The 5,000-nt window shown below is 44.3% G+C and overlaps 1 protein-coding gene across 2 annotated transcripts in view; it reads left to right on the top strand.

Moving 5' to 3' along the window:
- Window positions 1-5,000, top strand: part of rhbdl1 (rhomboid, veinlet-like 1) — a 24,228-nt gene that overhangs the window by 328 nt on the left and 18,900 nt on the right. The window contains exon 1 of one of the 2 annotated variants that reach the window (XR_014533673.1): window positions 1-144. This exon is cut by the window's left edge and continues 328 nt beyond it. The gene's annotated coding sequence lies outside the window, so the exon portion shown is untranslated. Of the gene's footprint in view, window positions 145-4,652 lie in introns of those variants that run through there. The other variant, XM_083541644.1, reaches the window with a different exon arrangement.

Here is a 5,000-nt window from a genome sequence, read left to right as displayed (position 1 = left end):
TGTGTGTGTGTGTGTGTACGGGGCGCCCCGGTGGGTGCAGGAGCGTGAGCATGTGTGTGTGAGTGTGTATCTCGTTGCGGCGGTTGGTGAAGCAGGGCCCGGTATATGGATAGGAGCTCACTGTTTCAGCTCATTCAGGAGCAGGTAAGCAAAGCCACGGCGCGGTTGCCATGGCGACCGTCTCCTTTCCCCCATGCATGTGCATGCAAAGGTCTGGACGGAACGGTGCGTAAGGCGTGTGAAGAAATGCGAAGGAAAAAAAATAGGTGTGTGTGTGTGAGACATTGAGACAAATGCAGCATGCATGCTAGGTCCGTAAAAAAAAAAAAAAAAAAAAACCTGCTGTGACCCGACCCAGTTTGGTGCTGATGTGAAAGCAGGACACGGTGTCACATCAGGCTGAGGGTAGTGGTGTTACTATGCATCGACACACACACACACACACACACACACACACACACACACACACACACGTGTAGGTACACACCCCTCACACACACTTCTGATCACTGCAGCATGGCCTCGGGGAAGCGAGCGCACCAGCCTTCGACGTAACCGTACCGATCTTTTCTTCCCTATATACGCTATCAGGTCATGACCTTTGAACCTTCAAATCCCGAATGACCCGTCGCTGCGCAGCGTCGAGTTTGAGGCAATTAGCGCGACCGGAAAACCGGAAGTCGGCGGGTTTTTTTTCCGATCGCGGAACGTTACATCGTCAATATCTTTTATTCTTCTTCATCTTGAAACGATCGCAGCGAGTTAGAACAAAAGAGCGAACGTTCGACATATGGCGTTGCTGGAACGAGTCTCCATCTGGCACTTAAATAATAATACCCCTAAAATGTCCAGATATTGTCTAAGACACCCCCCCCCCCCTAAAATATACTAAATAACATTTAAAAAACTCGATTCATTTTGACCCCATTGGCTCATCAGATCACCCATTATCTTGTTATTTTTTTAATGGTGCCGGAAACGGGCGACGTCGAGGGGAAATCAGGGGGTAAGGACCAAAAAAAAAGTCGTAAGGTCGAGGGTTCAAGCCCGGGTATCGCCAAGGTGCCGCTGTGGGGCCCTTAAGGTGAAGATGGAATTTCGAAAGCTTGAAGCCCCTTAGGCATCATGGAATTGGGCTAAACTTTGGGTCGAAACAAAGGAAGGAAGGAAAGCAATTAAATAAAAGAACGAAAAAAACAAAAAGAAAGCAGGAACATGAGCAAGTCAAGGATCCACAAAAAAAAAAGAAAAAGGATAATATAATTCTCTATGGCAAAAGTAAATGGACACCCGGATTTCTTTTAAACATCCCATTCCACGTTCAGACCCCAAGATGTTCCACTAAATTTTATGGATCTTCGGCATCTTCTAACCCCTTGGAGAGCGTCTTTGTCTTGTTCAAGTGAAGGAAAATTGCAAGAACATTGTTTTTTTTTCCTACTACAAAATCACCGATTTCAAAATGATCCGAAAGTCTGCCAATACTTCTGGAAGGTTTCTGTATAAGCTGTATATCTGAAAAGAAAAAAAAAAGAAAGAAAAGAAAAAAAAGTGTGGCACCGCTCAGAATGATTGGCACCCGCAAAAAATTAATCAATAAATACAAATTTAAAAAATGATCTAATTTTATATAATTATATAAAAGTGGTATGTCTGAATTTTCTTTGTTTCCTTTTTCGTTTTTTATTTTCTTCTTTCCGAAGCCTGATACACGGCGCCATCCAGAACTCTCGCCACACGTAACGAATAAATCAAGAAATAAATGAAATTGTAAATGATCCGAAGGGTACCGAAGGGTGCCAACACTTTTAGAGACCCCTGTGTAAGCAGGGGGGGATCCCTTGTTGGGGGCTTTCATGCTCGGCGAGGTCACGGCAAGGTCATGTTTGGCTTTTATCAGGTTTGGGATCTTTTGCGGTCTACGCGACGGCTAGTTGCGGCTAGCATGCGTTTTACACATTTATACGGGTGAAAGGAATTCTGGGAAATGTGTGTGTGTGTGTGTGTGTGTGTGTGTGTGTGTGTGTGTGTGTGTGTGTGTGTATATGTATATGTCTTTATCTTCAAAGAACGTGTTGATTGACGGACAGCTTGACACGCCAGTCCTTCTGAGGAGAGCGAGATTTATTCACCCGCTCCTGAGGCGAAAGATCTTACGAGGAAATGTGTGTGTTGTGTGTGTGTGTGTGTGTGTGTGTGTGTGTGTGTGTGTGTGTGTGTGTGTGTGTGTGAGGAACTAGAGCAGGCTGTTGCTGAGAGTGTGGGTGCATGCCATATGCGTTTGTGTGTATGTGTGATTGAAGCAAAGGCTGGTAATTTTGCCTGCGATGTCATGGTACATTTGGAAGTGTGTGTGTGTGTGTGTGTGTGTGTGTGTGTGTGTGTGTGTGTGTGTGTGTGTGTGTGTGTTTTGGCAACTGCTGCTTCATTGAGTTGATGAGTTTTCTCTTACAGAGAGGAGTGCTGAGCTCAGGCTATTTCTGGCTGTTAAACACACACACACACACACACACACACACACACACACACACACACACACACACACACACACAAACAAGGCCGAGTATTGCTGGCATAAGCTCACAAGATTGGGAACCGAACGAGCGTAATACACCATGGCCGGGTTTTCTTGCTAGTGTGTGATGACGCGTGCTCGTTTTACTTTTTTCCCTCTATTTTTATTTTTTTTTAAAGTGGAATCCTTTTGTTTTTACCGAGGAAATTATCGAGGTTCATTTCTGTGGAGAAATTGTATGAAAAATGAAAATTTTTTCCTCAGAAATGTGTTTCATTAGCATAATTTAAAGCTTGCTAGTTCAGATTGGAGGTGCCACAAGGCTAACACACACATGCGTGCATACACACACACACACACACACACACACACACACACACACACACACACACACACTGCTGATCCAATTTAGGACAGAGTGTGACTTACTGTAACCTATAAACAAACTGAACGCTGTAGCTCGCTGGTGCTTTCGGGGGTGGCCATCTTGGATTTTCCTTCTATTTTACCTCACAGATTTTTAAAAACAATATTAAAAATCTATCATATACATAAATTTGGCCTTTTTTCCCAAGATTTTCCACATAACTCTAGTCTTTGGCTGATCAGGAGAAAATAAAGTGTGAACGTTTTTTTCCCAATCCGTTGGTTTTACACTACGTGGACAAAAAAACATTGGGACCCCTGATATCTCCACCCGTATGTGGTTCTTAGCCAAACTGTTAGCATAAAAGTTGGAGGCACACAATTGTAGCATGAAATTCTTCCTTCACTTGAACTAGGCGACCCAAACTTCGAGCGTGACATTTGTGCACAGCTTCATCTGGCTCCACGAAGATCTTTTTTTCATGGTTTTTAAGATGTAGAAGATCTTTTGCTTTAGAGCTCTAAATCTTATTGAACACCTTTGGGATGAATTTTTCACCCTGACTGGACCTCAGTCCTCCTCACCTTCTCACCGACATCGGGACCTGACTTTATTAACACCCTTCTTGTGGAGGAATCTCCACAAATCTCCACGAAATCTAGTGGAACATCTTTTTGATACAGCCAGCTATCTCCTGGAAACGGAGACTCCTTCCACACCTAGAAAATAAACTCTTAATGAATCTCAAACAAAAACTGAAAGACAATTATCTCCAGGTGTTCGGGTGGACCTTTCCTCAGAGCTTGCTCAAAGAGCTCAACAAAAGTGTGCAATGTATAGACTCTAACTCTAGTGACCCCTAGTGGACATGGCTCCAAATCCTCCTAAAGTATGCCGGCTCAAACTTCAAGTATTGACTTCAAGATGTAACGGTATACTGAGAACATGAATATCTGTCCAGGGGCTGCTTTTATCTTCACATGGTTGTATTTATTTCTTTTAAATGAATAGTCATTTACATACGCCAAATAGCCACCAGGGAGCCGTCAGGAGCTCCAGTGCAGGGCTAACCACGTCCCACTAGCGTCGATCCGTTATTAACGTATGTAATGCGAGTAAATATTCCCACATCTGTCCTTCCCAGATAATTAGCCACGCTGTTTTTGTAGTCTGCGAACTAGCAAGCCTGGCATACGCCCCGTATTCCTATCTGGAGGTGATCGTGAGCAGAAAACACACCTTGGAACTAAATGAAGAATGCGTGAGCGTGCATTCGCCATCTGTGCCCGAGAAGGTGCGCCAGAAGGAAAGTAAGCCCTCTCCCAAGCCGGAATTCTTTGCCGGAGAAGTTTTCGGGCGAAGAAACGCGAGTCCACTAATCAGCGCTTCAAATTAAAGCTTCCCCGAGAAAACGTACCATGCTAATCCACTTTGCGAGGCGGCTTCTCTATGCACTAAGAGTGGCTGGGGTTGGTTTCCTGACCGGGGATCAGATGATCTTTTAAAATGTATCTGATCTTCTCAAAATTGAAATATTGAATATGAACTTGCCCATGAGGTAATCTATTAGTGGATACAAAAATCGAATAGTGATGGGGCAAAGACCAGAGGTGCAGTAAGTTATTTAGACACAACATATAGGTATTTGTATACACTCGTTTATTTGTTATTTTAAAATAATTTATTTTATATACGTTTCTACCACTGGAGCCTGCGGTCATGTGACCCGACAGCGTGGCAACCCGCGAGTTCCCTGACTAGCCTAGCTAGCAAACTAGCCCACTTTCTGTGGAAGAGGGCAAATAGTGTTTTCTTTCGAACGTGTTACCCAGCCCCGTGAAAGTGGAAGAGATTCCCGGTTGACGCGTAATGACTTTTTTATTGCTTCCCGAGTCATTTAGTAGGCGGCCTGTCCTCGTCAACGTCTCAGCCGAGGGAGAAATCGAAATCGAGAAATACTAAGCGTATTGAAGCCCGAGCTATAACGTCTGTACTGCTTTAGAGATCTCTCCCGGTGTTAACAGTAACCATGGAAACAGCCAACAGTTTAGGGGGTATTTTATTAGAACGAGACCGCGGGGGATCAGGCGGCCGGCGGTGTCTCGTCCCAACGTCTGA

Source organism: Silurus aristotelis (genome assembly GCF_946808225.1).
Source record: "Silurus aristotelis genome assembly, chromosome: 1".
NCBI lineage: Eukaryota > Metazoa > Chordata > Actinopteri > Siluriformes > Siluridae > Silurus > Silurus aristotelis.
This window is presented reverse-complemented; position numbering and strand designations above follow the sequence as displayed.